We start from the raw sequence: 18,511 nt of genomic DNA, 5'->3' as shown, positions 1-18,511 counted from the left end.
CCGCCGCCCACCCCGCTGCTGCCGCCTCCGCCCTCCCTCCTCAGTCAGGACATGTTCTCCGCGGGCCCGCGCGCGGCTCCCAGCGGCCAGAGGGGCGGAGAAGCGGCGCGGAGGCGGGGGCCGTGGCTCGGGGGCAGGGGCGGAGCGGACGAGGGACGGCCTCGGACGCTGAGGACTTCGAATGGCGGCGGTCAGGACCCTAGAGCCAAATAAACCCCCGGCGACCGCACAACGTCAGGGACTGAACCTTGCTGCTCGCCGTCCTGTGATTGGTCCCGAGGCCGCCGGAGGCCCAGCCAATAGACGGCCGCCTCTTTCCCGGCTCAGGGGGCGGATCGCGGCCGTGACGTCAGCAGCGTGCGTCTGATTGTGAGGCCGCGGCGCGCGCGGGCCTGCGACGCGTGCTCGGCGGTGGCGAGTGCCCTGCACGCCGGTGCGGGATACCTTAGGGAGGTACGCGGGCGGTAGGTACGCGGGGCCGCCGCGGGCTCGTCTCAGCGGCAGAATCGCCAGAGCTTTGAGTCAAGCGCCAATCTTGCATCTCAGAAGTGAGCTGCTTGCCACTGGGAGGCTGCTTCGCGCTTTCTTCCGCGGTTGAAAACTTTTGAGTTTCAGTATTTTTAGACAGGCTCTCATGCTGTAGCTGGAACTCCTAATAATCTAATAATCTTCCTGCCTCAGCCTTCCAGAGAGTACTGGGATGACAAGCTCTGCTTTGCATTTTATTTATTTGTTTGTTTATTTATTTATTTTTGATACTGGGGTCATTTTAGCCCAGTCGGCTTGTAACCCCACTAAATAGCTGAGTGGCCCTGAACTCCTGAACCTCCTTCCTCCGCCTCCCGAGTGGTGGACTTAATAGGTGTGCCACCACCATGTTCGGCTTCACCTAGCATTTTTTTATACTCAAGCTTTTTAAAGTGTAAATTGCTTTAGAAGTAGTTGACAACCAAAGAGATGGTTCGGTGGATAAAAAGTGCCAGGCTCGACTACGTGAGTTCCGTTCCCAGTACCCACGGAGTGAAAGAAGAAAACTCCCCAGTTGTTCCCTGGTCTATACACACGAGAAGTAAATGTGCTTTATATATATATATACACATACACACACTATGGGGTTTGGAGAAATGGGCCGGCATTTAAGAGTCCTTTCTGCTCTTTGAAAGAACTGCAGTTCAGTTCCCAGCAGCCACTTCAGTGGGCCACAACCACCTGTAACTCCAGCTCCAGGGGGAGCGCCCTCCACTGCCCACACTCGCTGCACACACACACACACACATAATTAAGAATAAAGATGTTTAGCCGGGCGGTGGTGGCGCACGCCTTTAATCCCAGCACTCGGGAGGCAGAGGCAGGCAGATCTCTGAGTTCGAGGCCAGCCTGGTCTACAAGAGCTAGTTCCAGGACAGGAACCAAAAGCTACGGAGAAACCCTGTCTCGAAAATCAAAAAAAGAATAAAAATGTTTAAATAGTATGTTGAAGGTAATTTACAACATTCTGGGAGGGCATTTGGTAGTTATTTTGGATATATCAGGTACAAGAGGATGACCATGTTACTTAAAGTATGATGTTTCAAAGTGGGTGGGAACTCACTTTGTAAAGCTGTCTATGGTATTCTGAGTTCTTTGCATAAATGATAGAAGATATATGTACAGCTGCACAGTGGCCAGCAAAGAATGTCTTGTATAGCTTCCACTCCCCCACGTCTTCCACAACCATTACAGTACTTCCTTTCCCATCGCTTTCAACAACTCCCATCTTACTCAAGAACTTATCCATAAACTCAGTTTAAACAGAAATAGCCTTTTTCCTATAATACACCACATTCTGAGGATATAATTAGCTCATTTATAGATAGAATCACACCACCACGTTCTTATGTAAGAACAATAGTTCAGCTAACACTTTGGAAATAGTTCCTTTAAGCACTTGTGAATACTTACAGCTTCCCCGAAGGAAAGCTTCATAGCATTTTACCTACAAATGAGCATCGCTCGCATGATGAGGGGTCTGAGCTGTATGTTATTTTAGTAAGAAACAGCCATATGATTTGGAGGACATTTTTAAATTCAGTATAGTAAATGTCTAGTAAGAATCTGTGCACCAAGGAATAAGCACACAAGAAAGGCTCAGCCTAGTGGCAAGAAGTATAGCACAGAAAGGCTAAGTCAGAAATAAGTACATTTACAAAATGGAATTGCTAAATATATTAAAGTGAAAATTATAATTGAAAGGAAGAACAAAGTCCAAAAAAAATACTGCTTTAAAGACAAAAAGACACTTGATATGAGTCTCGTAGTTCTCAGAACTGAGGAGATGGACCAGTATGTAAAGTGTTTAGAGTTCAGGCCCCTAAATCCATGTAAGAGTCAAAGTGTGTGCCAGAAAGAAGGAGACAGGAGGATCCCAGGGCTCCCATGGCCAGCCTGTCAGAACTAATTCCAGGCAAGTTCCAGGCCACTAAGAAATCCTGTCTCAAAAGACAAAGGTGGATGTTCCTGAAGAATGGCATCTAGGCTGACCTTTGCCCCAAGGCCTGCACATACCCACAAGAACATACACAAAAGGGACTGTGTTAGTTTTCAACCCTGGCTACACCTAATGTGTCCATGATGCAACTTTTTAAATGTATGTTGGCTCCACCTGTTGAGTCCTATTGAGAGCCCCCCTAATAGGAGAATCTAGGCATCATAGGTCTTCAATATCCTTCAGCTACTCTAACGTGCATCCAGGTTTGAAAACTACTCATGGAGTCCTTCCCCCAAAGTCTGCACATGGGACCCCATACCTATAGAAACTAAGTGATTCAACATGCTAACAAACAGAATCACTTGTGAGGAGGCTTGTGAGTTGGCTCTGGTGGTAAACATGATGCAAGTCTGATGGCCTGAGTTTGGTCCCTGAGACTCCCATGGGTTGTCCTGTTCCACATGTGTGCCAAGACAGGCATCTGTCTACACATGCACAGTCTCACTCATACACGTAACTTAAAAATTGAAAAAGACTGCTTTGTGCTATTTGGCAAAGATCAAACTGCCATTTTCTTAGGTATATTTGTGGTTTGAGAAATAATTTTTAAAAAATGAAGTAATATATTTCTTAGAACCGCCATTGGTAATGAATAGGGTTAATACCATTTACTGTACCTTTTCTGTTGGTGTTTGTTGAGCTAACTGTAGAAAATACAATCCCATCATGTTTGGCTTGTTTTCCAATTGAGGACTTCTAAATTCTACTAATAGTAGAAAGCCTAGACTGGAGAGATGGATCCAAAGTTAAGAGGACTGGAGTCCAGTTCCCAGCACACACGTTGGGCAGCTCACAGCCACCTATAACTCCAGCTCTGCCTTCTGGGCTCCAGGAGCACCTGCACTCATGTGTATATGTCCACACACATACACATACAATTAGAAATAAGGTAATTGCTTTGTTTTGAGACAAGGTCTCTCTGTGTAGCCCTGACTGACCTAGAATTTGCTATTCAGACCAGGCTGGCCTCTTAACTTGCAGGGACCCACTTTGCCTCCCATATGCTAGGATTAAAGGAATGCACCACCATGACCAGCTTAAAGTATTGTTTAATAGCCACCAAAAGGGTTTTGCATGACAAGGTGCCATGCGAGAACTACCTTCCTGGAATGTCTGTGATACAAATGAGGGGGAAACTATAGAAACAGGGAGAGAAAAAAACGATTGAGAGACAAGGAGCTAAAACCTGAGCAGCCTTGGGAGTGGGAAGGACAGAAGTGGAATACAATGAATAATGAGGCTCACTAGAAAAGGTCTTGTTTAAGAATCTTTCTATTTATAGTTTGCCAGTACCTTAAACTGGAGCAACAGAAAGAACCAGAAGTCAGAGAACCGCACGACTGTCGTATGAACGTTGGGGTTCATAGGAGGAACTAGATGGGAGACGCCCTCCTCAGATCAGCTGATTCAGATCCAGCACTCAGAAGAGTGCGGCAGGGGCTTGTCAGAAGCAAGGAAATATACTAGGCTGATCTTGAACACAAACAGCAGAGTTGTCTAGGGAGTAGTTACTGTGAAGTCCCAGAGGTAGGGAAGAAAGGACACTCCCCGCAGAAAAAAGAAGGAATGGTCAGAAAGGTGGACATTGCAGAATGTGCTCCATTCTAGAAGCAGCAGATATGGTGAGCCTCAATACGTGGCTCCCAAAACAGGATTAAGTATGCAGATCTTGAAAATTGGAACCATGAAAAGGTCAGTGTACTTGACAAACAGCTTCACTGACCTTATAGGGAACAGTTCTCAGTAGGATGATGAGAGATGCCAAGTTTCAAAAGCTAAAGCCATGAGTGGGTTTACAGACCACCATCCTGAGAGGAAGGCAGGGGACACCCATGGTGAGGGACTAGGCCTAAGGAATGGTTTTGTTTTCAGCATATCTTTGCACTTTTGCAAACAAAGGAGAGAAGGTGGAGGGGGATTGTTATAAGCCGGGAGGGAAGTCAAATTCAGAGCAGTCTTTTGTTGAGTGTTGGCATCTGTAACAAAAGACCCTGCATTTTGGGAAACTAGTACCTTCCTGGATGCCAGCCAGAAACCAGCACAGAAAATAAAGTCTCCTTTGAGCAGAATAAATAAACTTGTGAAACATCAGACAAAATGTAGCTCGCCTGAAGCTGGGGAAATGGCTTGGTGGGTAATAAAAGCACTTGTCAGGCGAGCATGATGACCTGAGTTCAGATCCCCAGAAACTAACTAAAGCTGGATGTAGTATCACACTTCTGTAATCCCAGTGCTTTCAAGGAAAGATGGGAGGAAGAGACAGACAAGAGAATCCCCAAGAAGTTCATAGGCTGGTTAGCCTGGCTACGGCAGAGGCAGACAAAGAGCCCCTCAAAGTGGAAGATGAGAGCCAACACCTGATGTTTTCGTCTGACATCCACTTGAGTCATGACCTGTACATTCCTTTCCTCGGTGAATGTGCATACATTTACATACATCATGCATACCCCTTCCTACTGGTCCCTGGGACTGCCTCCACCTATATTGTGGTAGGTCTCACCTAATAGGAGGGAATTATTAGTCATAGTGTGGTAGGGGGAAACGGAAGCCCTAGAGGACTGGGAGAAAGAACCTCAAGAAACAGCCATGTGAACTGTTCGAGGTCCAGCCCAGGCATATGGCATGTACTCTCATGCATAAAGATTGACCATATGTCTCCCTTGGCGCCCTCCCTTTGCCGCCTCTTTTCTCTTTCTAGCCGGCACTGTCGAGTGGTTTAAAGCACCCAGGAGCAGGGTATGGAATTATGTGGAAAGAGGACTCAGATTTTTCACGTATAAAACCCCAATCTTGGGGTACTAGGAGGAGCGACCTATTTTTGAACTTATGTCCTCTGGGGCTTATTGAATATATCTAATAAAACAGCTCCCTGGCACACCGCTTTGGTGTGTCTTCCCTGGGTTTTCTATAGCAGTAAGAACAAAGCACCTTGCGCTAGACTAAGAACGCTTCTAATAACCCTCTGGCCAGGTGTCCATAGAAGCTAGACTCACTGAGCTGTGAGAGAATCTTTTTAAAATAAATAAAATAAAATGCTATTTTATTGATTCTGCTTAAGTGAGCGCAACTCAATAGATGATCTCTTGTCTACCACTGTTCATGAAAACCTGAGGTTGATTGCCAGCACAGCGTGAAGCGTGAAGAGGAAGAGGGCAGGAAGAAACGACAAAACATGCCAGGGTCTGAAATACCTTCATCTGTGTTAGCATCGGAACCTAGAGCTGTGAGTGGCACAAGCACAGGCTTTGGAGACAAACAGTTCTGAGTTCGAATTACACTCTTCTGTATCTGTTCCCTGGTCTCTTGAGTCCCAGCTTCTTCCACAGAGAGGCACAAAGTGTGGCCGGCCATAGTGGTGCATGCTTTTAATGCCAGCGCTTGGGAAGCAAGACAGGTGGATCTCTGAGTCTGAGGCCAGCCTGATCTACAGAGTGAATTCCAGGACAGCTACATTCAGCCTGTCTGTCTCGAAGAGAGAAAGAGTGGGGAGAGGGCAGGGGAGGGGGGAGGAGGGGGGGGGGGAAGGAAGGAAACACAAAATACAATTTCCCTGACAGTTACTGAAGATGTGGTGAGGTAAGAAACAGAATCTTTGCAGTCCTCACAAGTATTTGGTTAGCACCACTTTGTTTTTTTTTGTTGTTGTTGTTTTTTGTTCTATTTAATCAGACAATGGTTACTGGAGAATGAATCTATCTATCTATACCAGACGCGTATCAAGAATTGGCAGTGTAGGGGCCTAGAGAGGCGGCTCAGTGGTTAAGAGCATTAACTGCTCTTCCAGAGGATCTGGGTTCAATTCTCAGCACCCACATGGTGGCTCAGAACTGTCTGTAACTTCAGTTCTAGGGTCCCTGGCACCCTTACACATGCATACATGCAGACAATACACCAATGCACTTAAAATAAAATTTTTTTTTTTTTTTGGTTTTTCTAGACAGGGTTTCTCTGTGGTTTTGGAGCCTGTCCTGGAACTAGCTCTTGTAGACCAGGCTGGTCTCGAACTCACAGAGATCCGCCTGCCTCTGCCTCCCGAGTGCTGGGATTAAAGGCGTGCGCCACCACCGCCCGGCTTTAAAATAAATTTTTAAAGAAAGAATTGGCAATGTAGAGACAAATAAGGCTGTTTCTGTCAGGGAGCTAACAGATAGAGGGTACATTCCCTAACCCAAGGGTCTTCATGCCTTCTAGTGGACCCTGAACTTGGTTTGGGAAGAAAACATATCTTGATTAATCAAGATGTAGTATTTACATCACTTATCAGCAAAATCATCTACCATAATGGCACTAGCACACCTATGACTTTGGCACCTGAAAGCATAGATTCTGTCTGGAATTACCTTATGGTTGTGACCATCTCAAAATATGATTTATTTTCAAAGCTGTAAGCCATGGTAGCTGTATGACCTGCCCCTGGGTCTTGTCATTTAATAATTCATTGAGGCATATGAATGAATATTACAGGATTTTTAAAACATTTTGGTAACTAATATTTTCATTCAGGCAGTTTCCCTGTAATGTCTTTTTTTTTTCCTCTTTGGCAGAGGGGCTTTTTTTTTAAGATTTTTTATTATGTATACAACATTCTGCCTCGATGTATGCCCACACGCCAGAGGAGGGTGCCAAATCTCAGTACAGATGGTTGTGAACCACCATGTGGTTGCTGGGAATTGAGCTCAGGACCTCTGGAAGAGCAGCCAGTGCTCTTAACCTCTGAGCCATCTCTCCAGCCCTGGCAGAGGGGCTTTCAAGGCATGATTTCCCTGTGTAACAGCCCTTGCTGTTCTGGAACTCGGCTTTGTTCAAGGCTAGGCTCAAACTCACAGATATCTGGCTGCCTTTGCTTCCTAAAGTGCTAGGATTAAAGGCGTGCGTCACTACTGTCCAGCATGCCCAATTGTTTTTAATAAACCTTTTTTTTATTTCTCTACTGACAAGCTGACATCTCTCATCCCAAGCACATAGTCATGCTTACACACATGCACACACATACTAAGAGTACATATGTGTGTATATATGTATGTATACACATAATGTACAAATACTACATTCAGATATGAATGCATACATAAGAATAAAACTATTGAGCCGGGTGTGATAGTTCACACTTTTAATCCCAGCACTCAGGAGGCAGAGGCAGATAAATCTCTGTGAGTTCAAGGCCAGCTTGGTCTACAAAGTAAATTTCCAGGACAGCCAGGGCTACGCAGAAAAACCCTGTCTCAAAAAAACCAAAAAGAGTAAAAGTATTGATTTATAATGTGATCCTTCATCGCATGTCTTATCATGTAACACTTATGGAAATGAAAATATTCTGCCATTTGCCAAATGACCCAGTGACAAATTAACTAAAAGTAATTCCCAAGCAGGGCAGTTAGGAAATCTTGGCTATTTTTCATCCCCTTCCTTTCAGCCATTTGAGAAATAATGCCGGCTAAAGCTGTCTCAAAATATTTGGAGCAATATATGATGTCATTCCAGTATTTCTTAGGTTAACTAAAATGACTCATGCTAATCATTTCATTTGCTTCAGAAACAGTATGCACATTCAAACAGTGGGCCAAAGAGAAGGGCCTGCCTAGTAGCCTCAGGGTTAATATGGAATCGACCTTTGATATGGCAGATTTATAATGGCTATAAATATTTGTTGAATGCACCTTTCTGTCCAGCACAGCTCACTCAGTTGTTCACAGAAACAAAGCATGACTTGTTCTAGAGTGAACTCCAGCCTGCTAGTCTCCACACAACATTTAGAACTTATTGTTGATGAAATAAAAAATGCCTTCCCCCTCGGTTAGCTATTTTGATGATTACTGATAGTTCCTGGACATTTAGGATGGTACATACAGGCATTAAAAATAAAATTACTGAATAAGCAAATGAACTTATTTTTTTTCCTGAAACAAGGTCTAACTGTGGCTTTGACTAGCCTCAATCTGATGTAGTCCAGCCTAGCCTCAAACTTCCAATCAATAAAATTTTTTTAACCTTTCATTTATTTGTGTATTTGTGGATGTATGTGGCATGTGCATATTTGCCTGGTGCATTCATTTCTGCGCACTTGTGCAGAGAGAAGAGAGGAAGGCATCGGGTGTAGTCCTCAATCACACCCTGCCACTCCTCTAAGGGAGGAAAGAGAAGAACCAGTCAATAAAGAGGCAAACCCATGAGCGCTAGGGGTCGGTTACTTGGAGACTCACATTTAAGCATATCCTTTGAGGACATTATCCCTGTTCTCTCCCAGACACAGCGGGCTGTAGAGACAGCCTTCTGTTGTTTGGCAGATTTTGAGGTCAAATCAAATCTGTACTAGGTAATCAGCTTAGTGGAGAATAAACCACGACCTCACATGTGCCTGCTGTCAGCTGTCCTGATGCATACGATTTACTCCATCTCCTTGTATCATCGTTGCTGGAAAATATGCCCCCGGTAATGTGTATGTCCGCGTGTGCGTAGCAATATATATACAGTGGATAAAATGAAAATAATCACATGAGCAGTCTTTAAAATGATGGTGCATTCACTCTAAAAGCCAGTCCTAGGCCTAAATTTTTGTTAGAATATATAATTTCATATATTAAAAAGAATATGCTGCCCTGTGGTGGTGGCACACACCTTTAATCCCAGCACTCAGGAAGGCAGAGGCAGGAGGATCTCTGTGATTTCAAGGCCAGCCTGGTCTACAGCCAAAGCTACACGAAGAAACCCTGTCTCAAAAAAACAAAGCAAAACTGTTGGGGACTGTGAACCCCAGACCCTGAATTTTCTGCAAACAACGTGTTTTCCTGTGCTTGCAGCTACTCTGAACACGCAGGGGAGTAGTTTCTGGTGTGCTTGCAGCTGAGCATTAGGGCATGGCCATTGGTCAGGGAGATCCTATATAAGCTGCCCTGAAACACAATAAAGTTGGCGTTCTTGATTCAAGGGGGCATTCTTGGTGTTCTTGTTTCAAGGATGATCCGTGTCTCTGTCTCTGTGTGCGTGTTTAAGTTTCCAGCCCCTTGCCTGGCTTGCGAACTGTACTGTAGCGTGTTGCGTTACACAAACAAAAAAAAAGTATGCTATTCACAATGACTTCTGAGATTATCAACACTAACCCAGATAATCCCTGTCCAAATATAGCTGCTCTGTCTATGCCCTGTGGAAAGAGATTTGGAATTTTGTTTCCATTTGAAAATATATCAGCTGACGTTGAAAAGTAGACAAGAAAATCAGGAAACACTTTCATCACAAGAGCTGTTGAATCTAAACATTAGTAAGCCACATTTCATATCCAAATATGTGCAGGGAAAAGTTCCAGACAACAGAGAAAGAAATACTTATCTCTGTGTGGAATGTGGCTTCAGAATTCCAACATGCTAACAGAATTCCAAAAGTTGATATCCGACTTTTACTTAGTAAAAGTAACTGACGGGAGGGCCGTGCTGCAGAGCACTGACTGCTCTTCCAGGGGACTTGGGTTCAATTCCCAGCACCCACATGGTGGTTCACAACCATCTATGACTCCAATTCCAAGGAATCCAATCCAGTGACACCACTAGATACAAGTGGTAAAGACATACATGCAGGCAAACACCCATACATATAAAAATAAATCATCAAACAAAAATCATTGATGGGGCTGGGGAGGTGGCTCACTAGGGAGAAGTTTGCCACACAAGCTCGAAGACCAGAATTTGAATCTTCAGAACCCATGTCTGGTGAACATGGCAACTCACTTGTAATTTCAAAGCAAAATGACTAGCTAGACTAGCCAAAACAGCAAGCTCTGGTTTCATCATGAAACCCTGCCCAATATGTAAGATAGAAAACGATCAAGAAAATCATACAACACCCTCCAAATACACATGCAAACATACACACACACACACACACACACACACACACACACACACCACATTGACTCAGATTGTACACAGCTGATGAGACAAAATACAAAAATGTAAAATCACTATTACATAAAAGCAAATGGTCTCTGAGTTCGGACAAAATGTGAATGTGGGAAGACCTGGCTAGCTTTTCGGCAAGCCAGCTGCTTAGCCTGTGCTTCATGCCATTATCAGGCCCAGCCTTCATCTGCAGTGGCTGAACTGAAGTGGTTACTAGAATAAACCATCACTAGATGATAGATGCCAACATAGACATCTTAGAGAAAGATGGGCAGCATATGGACTCCTCCTGTGCCTCAGACTCCAAGTCACATCCTATCCCATGATCTGCTTCCTACACCATTCTTGTGAGCACCCAGATGTAGGGGCATTTCATTTGTATTTTAATAAATAAAGCTTGCCTAAAGATCAGAGAGTAAAACAGCCCCTTTGGTCAGCTTTACAGACCAGGCACTGGTAACACAGACTTTTAATCCCAGGAGCCACACTAGTTGCCATAGAAACTGGGCGGCGCATTTCTTTAATCCAGTGGTGCACACATTTAATCCCAGCCCTAGAGAGGATTATAAAATGGGAGGAAACAGCTCTCAGGCTCAGGCTCATTATGAGATTCCTGGAGGCATGATCGCCATTTCGGACTGTGGTCAAGGTAAGAGCCAGTGGCTAGCTGCTTTGCTGGTCTTTGGGTTGAACCCCAATTTCTGTCTCTGAGTTTTTATCAATTGTGCTTCACCCAGACATTTTCTTTAGGGGTTAATCTTATTTACTTTTAAAGACAAGTGTTTTGTGGCTGAAGAGATGGCTGTCTCACTGGTTAAGAGCACTTACTGTGCTTCCAGAGGACCTAGGTTTGGTTCATAACACTTACACAGCTGCTCACATCTGCATTTAACTCCAGGGCCAGACAATCTGACACCTTCTTTTGACTTCTGTAGGTTTCTGCATGCCCATGGTGCACATCCATTATATTCAGGTACACAGGAATACACATAAAATTGAAAAAGACGGATGCTTCCGTTTCAAACTCTAGTCAGGATTTTGGGAGACCAGATGCACTTCCTGGAGGAAAGGTGGGAAGATCCTCCCATGGCTTATTCCTCCTTCCACTGTTAAAGCTTGTGTAACAGGAAGGAGTAACAGGGAGCCTGACTCTGGTCCCTCACATAACACCAGCTTGCAGTTCTAAGCCAGACACTAAATTTTGGGTGACCTCTGTTTATTCAGATGTGAAATGAGAACAGTAGTATACTTGTACATTTATTTTGAAGACCAGAGTGTGTGTGTGTGTGTGTGTGTGTGTGTGAGAGAGAGAGACAGACAGACAGACAGACAGACAGACAGACAGACAGACAGACACCTCAGCCTTGCAGCCTAACAGGGTAAAACAGGATTGAGCTTCAGAAAATGTCCTTCCAGTTAGGCATCAGCTTCCTACTCCTCTGCTCAAGCCTACCAGCCACTTACCTCAAGTCTTCTTTCCCTGGGATAGACAGAAGGCCAGGGGAGGGAGGAAGAGAAATGGGAATGAGCATATTTCCTTCCTGGCACATAGGTCTTTTAACACTTGCAAAATGATTGACCCACCATAAAACAGTGTGTAAACCCCGTCAGTAGGTGAAACCGATCAAATGCTTTGGAATTTGCCCCTTCCTCCGTAATCAGTCCACATGTGGAAAAGTCATGTGCAGGGCTCTAAGATGAAGCAAGAGTAGAGTCCTGATGACAGACTTTGAGTGTATGAAGCCACAAAGACTTATTCTTTTTTACTCAGTGGTGAGGCATTTTTACAGAAATTAATGTGACTTCTTTTTTTAAAAAATTATTTTTATTTTATGTGCATTGGTGGTTTTGCCTTCATGTATGTCTCAGTGAGGGTGTTAGGTCCCCTGGAACTAGAGTTACAGACAGCTGTGAGCTCTATGCTCTGTGGATGCTGGAACTATAAACCCAGATCCTCTGGAAGAGCAGTCAGTGCTCTTAACCTGAGCCATCTCTCCAGCCCCACAGTGTGACTTCTTAAAGCCCATTATGATCACTTTTGTATGTGGACTCAGCCCTCCTGGGCATGAAGTGGCAAATCACATACACATTAGCCTTTATTTCTATCACATGAGGCTGCTGGAAATCATTGACATGGCTGTTACCTTATATCCTAATGGACTGCATCAAACACTAGTAATTTCATAGGATCCACTTTATCATGAATCAATGAATAAATTCTTTTCTAGAAAATCCAACTCGTCTGGAGACTCTGAGTGCCTCTGCTCCAGCAAAGTTGAAGCACCTCCCCAGGCAGTGGTAGTGCACATCTTTAATCCCAGCACTTGGAAGGTAGATGCAGACAGTTACCTATGAGTTCAAGGCCAGCCTGGTATGTCTATCTACATGATGAGTTTCAGAACAGCCAAAGCTACACAGAGAAACCCTGTCTCAAAACAACAAAAAGTTGAAGCACCTCAACTGGGGGATCCACAAAACAATCATGTAACTGTTGTGAAATCTTTTCCACTGCATTGTTGAATTGTGTGTGTGCACACAAACACAAGATATATATTGCATTAGGTTTAAAATAGACCTTTTGCAGGACTGTAGAAATGGCTCTGTTGGTAAAAGTGCTTGACATGCAATCATGAAGACCAAGTCTGGATCTCCAGCACACACATGAAAAAGCTTGGTATAGGCTGGCAAAATGATTCAGAGAGTAGAGGCGCCTGCTGCCAAGCCTAACAACCTGAGTTCAATTCCCAGGACTCACATAAAGAAAGGAGAGAACCACCGGGCGATGGTGGCGCACGCCTTTAATCCCAGCACTCGGGAGGCAGAGGCAGGCAGATCTCTGTGAGTTCAAGACCAGCCTGGTCTACAGAGCTAGTTCCAGGATAGGCTCCAAAAAAAAAAAAAAAGGAAAGGAGAGAACCAACTCCCAAAAGTTGTCCTCCGACCCCCCCTCCACACACACAAACAAAACTGGACATGGTGGTATACAGCTATAATCCCAGTACTAAGAAGGTAGAGATAGGAGGGTCCCTGGGGCATACCGCCATTCCCTACAAACTGATGAGCTTCCGGATCAGTAAGAAACCCTATCTTAAAATGTAAGGTGAAGACTGACTGAGGAAGACACCCAGCACTGAATCTGGCCTCAACATGTGCCCAATGTGCCTGCATGCACAATGCATATGTATCAACACACAACCAAATGGACATTATTTCTTTCATTTAATGTCACTTAACTTGAGATGCATTTTTCACTGTGAGACTCAGCTTTCTTAATTTCACAAGCAAGGTTGAATGGTGTCCCCACAAAATTTATATCTATCTGTAACCATAGAATGTGACTACTAAGCAATAGGGACATAGCAGATATAATCAGTCAATGTAATTAGCAGGATGTACTCTAAAGCCAGTGAGTGGTGTCTTTACAAGAAGAAGAGAGGGCACACAAAGACACAGAGGAGACACAAATGGCCACGCGACAAGGTAAGCAGAGGTTGAAGTGATTGGCTTAGAAGCCAAAGAACCCCAAGGATGGCAAATGCCAAAACCTAGGAACAAGTAAGGACACCTCCTCCCCAGAGCTTTGAAAAGACCATGGCCCTGCCCATGACTTGATTCCCAACTCTCAACCTCTTAATCTGTGAGAGAAGATGCCTTTTTATTGTGCAAAGCCCTTAAGGTGGTATGTTTATGATAGCCCAAAGAGATGAAGGCACACGCCTTGCAAAGTGTGAGCACATAGGAATGTTCACACACTGTATGCATACAAGTAGGGCTGGTTTTCATTCTTATCCCCTTGTTCATAAGGGAAGGAACACAGAAGGAAGGTCTCCCAAACTACCAAGCATATATTGTGTTCTATGCCACAATAAACACCAGCTCATGGAATATCCCTAGTGGTCAGCACCTATTAACAGAAAAGGATCTAGCAACACAGAGGCTAAGCTGGGCCTGATCACAGGTCCCATGAACCTCAGGGGTAGTATCCTTATTTAGCTTCTAAGTAACCCCCTATGTCTACAATGAATGTATTTACCTTCATTATGCCACCAACAAGTGACTACCTAGCTAACTTGTAGGTAAAGTACCAGGGTAGAAAGTGAGGCACTCCTTTTGTGGAATATTACTTTAACTATGTAAAGGTGTGTTACATTTGTTTATGTTGTATTTGTTTAATTATGTAAAGGTATGTTGCTGTTTTACCTTGCCTGCCTAAGGCACCTGACTAGTCTATCAAAAAACTGAATGGCCAATTGCTAGGCAGTAGAGGGTTAAGCGGGGCTGGTGGGCAGAGGAGAATAAGTAGGAGGAGTTTAGGCTCCAGAGAAGAAGAGAGAAAAGAGAATGAGGGAGAAAAAAAGGGAGATGCCTGGGACCAGCCAGCCAGCCAGCCTCCAAACAGACGGAAAGACAGACACAGAATAGGACATATAGGATGAAAGAAAGGTAAAAGGCCCCAAGGCAAAATGTAGATGAAGAGAAACAGGTTAAATTAAGTTATAAGAGCTAGGAAGAAACAAGCATAAGAGAAGGCCGAGCATTCTTAACTAAATAATAAGTCTCTGTGTCATGATTTGGGAGCTGGTTGGTGGCCCAAAAGAAAGCCTGCTACAGGCTCCATAGCATCTTTCATAGGATGCATACATCTTCTAAGACCTGCGGTAGACTCTGCCTCCCAAATACAGGTATCATGCTGAACATGACTGATAATGGAGTCAAGAGACTGCCACTGTCCAATGTGGTGACTCGTGCCTTTAATCCCAGCACCCAGCAGGCAGAGGCAAAGGCAGGTGGATCTCTGTGAATTCAAGGTCAGTTTGGTCTATATCATGAGTTTTAGACCAGGACTACATAGTAAAACCTTATTTGTTTATTTATTTACTTTGGTGGGGGAGTTCTCTATGTAGCGCTGACTGTCCTTGAATTTGCTTTGTGTTAGCATTAAAAGTGTGGACACCACCAGGCTAAGACCATCTTTGAAAAAGAAAACAAAACCTGCTGCTGAGAGGAGCAGACAAATGGATGAATGTCTGAGCTAAGCAGGAGGCAGCACATCGGAGGAGATTTTTTTTTATCTAGTGATAAACAGCATGCGTTCACATTTTAATAAATTTTTTCAACATTTATAAAATATGTGTAAATCTATTTTTTAAAAAATATGCTTCTCTTATGTCAAAAAAATGTACATTTTTCCTCTAATTTGTGACAATATAACCTACTGTAAATATTATGTATATTGACCCTTCTAACAATATTCTTAAGGGGTATTATTAGAACCATGGGAAATCCACTTGTTAGCCTTCTCTCCTTCCCCTGAGGAGATTTCTAATCACCAGAAATGTTTCTTGGCTAACTCCCCAGCAGCTCGCTGCAGAGTATGGGTACCATGAATGATTAAGGGAAGAAGTACTTCATCTGGCAGCTGTGGTTCAGCATCCTTCCATCAAGTGATTTATTTTGGCTGTTTGAACCATCCATTGCAAATCAGTCAATTGAGAGTCAGGAAAGTGATCAAATTAGGATCTAAAGATGCTATCTGGAGGGTGGTCTCTGACGTCAATCACTCAGTGAATAAATCTTCACATAACCCCAATCCTCATGTAGCAACATCGTGAACTCCTCAAGGGTCTAGTGCAATCATGGCGTTTCAGCATTTACAAATCGTTCGCAGTGCCATGGCAACAGAAACCGTACAACATCTCCCATGGCAACAGAGACTGTACAACATCTCCCATGGCAACAGAGACTGTACAATGTCTCCTACAGGAGATTCTAAAGCCTGAGTCAGGGGCCCAAAGGAAAAGAAGTTTCTGCAGCATTTGGATGGCACACTACTCATCTAAGAAACTAAAATCATGAAGTAAATTATGAAGACTTGGTAAGATATTGACATAGAATCTTCTCTCCTACAGTCTAGAAGAGGAAACAAAACAGAACATACTATGTGTCTGATCTTTATTTTGACCATCAGCAGATTGACTGATTGCAGGAAAGAAAATGGCGTCGTTTTGAGAGCTAGCAGGATGGGTAGAGATGCTAAGCCTGGACAACTGGATGGTCCCCCTGGACCCAAGGGAGCCACTTTCAAGCTGTGTAGAGAAAAGAGACGTGTGAGAGTGTAATGTTTGCCTAGTATTTGTGAAACTCTGTGTTAGCAGTGCATAAATCCAGTATCCATAATTCCCAAATTCAGGAGATAGAGGCAAAAGGATTAGAAGTTTAAGTCATTCTTGGCTACATAGTGAGTTTATGGCTGCGAGGAGACACCATGACCACAGCAACTCTTATAAAGAAAAGCATTTAATTGAGGTGGCAGCTTACATTTCAGAGGTTCCATTCATTATTATCATGGTGGGGAGCATGGCAGCATGCAGGGTGACACGGTGCTGGCTACATCTTGAGAAGGCAACAGCACATGGTGAGTTTGAGGCTAGCCTGGGATACATGAGAGCCTGTCCAAAAGGAAAGAGAGGGAGGGGCGGGAGAGGGACCAAGGGAGGGAGAGATGGGAGGAAGAATCCACAGGCATCTGGGGAAGCATTCTGACTCAGCTCTTACAAGGCTCCAGATGCAGAACAATGGAGTCCAATGACAATGTTGCCACACAGGAATGAGATGTCATCAACAGAAGGAATGGGTCCAGGAAGTTCAGAAGGGGTTATGACAAGGCTCTGCATGCCTGGGCCAGCACCAGGCTTGGGGCCACCAAAGGGTAAAGTAAACACAGAGCTCTCTGCTGGGCCCCTGAGTCCTGGGTGGCTTGAGACCTTTGTGCTATAGCCACTGCTGTCACCTTCATCATCTCCCCACCACTCACTGGCCTTGAGTTTGTACTACTGTATCCTGCCAATCTGTGGCTTGTTAAGGCCATGGCTCCTGCTGTTGTCACTGATGCTGGTCTCAGGGTTTACAGAGTTTGCCAAGAACATGGTACCTTATAGGGTAGCAGGCAGAGCTGTCTGTCAGGCCAAAGAAGAGCAATGGCTCCTGTGATTTCATTTGCCCAGTATTCCTGTGATTATAAGTGCTGTACCAGTCAAGACAGCACATTAACAACTCCTTTTTTTGGGCACACATAGGGCTTAGTTAATCATGTGTGGCCAAGGCCTGTAACATCCTCACACCCCCATGTGCCCAAGGGAGTGGTCCTTTGCTTCCCTCCCCTGTGGACTCTGTCAGGTTTCAGGATTTCCAACTCTGGTTGTCCTTCTTGTCGGCCTAGTCCAGACAATAACATACTGGCAGTGTTTCTGGTTTTCTGCTAGCACATTCCTGGTATCTGGCCTTTCAAAATGGATCTAAGGCCCAGAAAAACAGCCCACCCAACCCTGACTTTTCAAGACCACTACTGCCTATTCAGGGCTCACTGTCTGGAGCTCTGATCTTGTAGGGGAACAAAGAAAAAGACTGTTCATTTCTTGGGCTGGAGACATAGCTCAGTAGTAGAGCACTTGCCTCAAAGGTCTTGAGTTCACTCCTTCATATCACACACACACACAAAAAGAAAAATATTCATTTTTTTTCTTTTGTTAAAAGAAGAAAAAAAACCCAGAGTCTTTCTCACTGAACGTGAGTCTGGCTGATCAGCAAACCCAGGGACCCTTCTGTCACTACCTCTCCAGCTCTATCTATCTATCTATCTATCTATCTATCTATCTATCTATCTATCTATCTATCTGTCTATCTGTCTATCTGTCTATCTGTCTATCTGTCTATCTGTCTATCTGTCTATCTGTCTATCTGTCTATCTGTCTATCTGTCTATCTGTCTATCCATCCATCCATCCATCTATCTTCTAAATGAAGATAGATATGCAGGCCTATGTGTATATGTGTGTACCATAACAGGAGGACGCTTCTCTTCACCTTATTGCCTTGAGACAGGAAACTCAGTGAGCCAGAAGCTCGCCATTTTGCCTAGGTTGGCTGGCCAGGGAGCCCCTAGGATCTACCTGTCTCCGGCCTTCAATACTGATTTTATAGGCATAGCTGTGCCTAGCATTTTATATAAATGCCAAGGATTTGAACTTAGGTCCTCATGCTTACAAAGCAAACACTTGCCCATTGAACTATTTCCCTAGCCCTACTCAGCGAGATTT

Source organism: Microtus ochrogaster, chromosome 8 (genome assembly GCF_000317375.1).
Source record: "Microtus ochrogaster isolate Prairie Vole_2 chromosome 8, MicOch1.0, whole genome shotgun sequence".
Lineage (NCBI taxonomy): Eukaryota > Metazoa > Chordata > Mammalia > Rodentia > Cricetidae > Microtus > Microtus ochrogaster.
Note: the sequence above shows the minus strand (reverse complement) of the source record.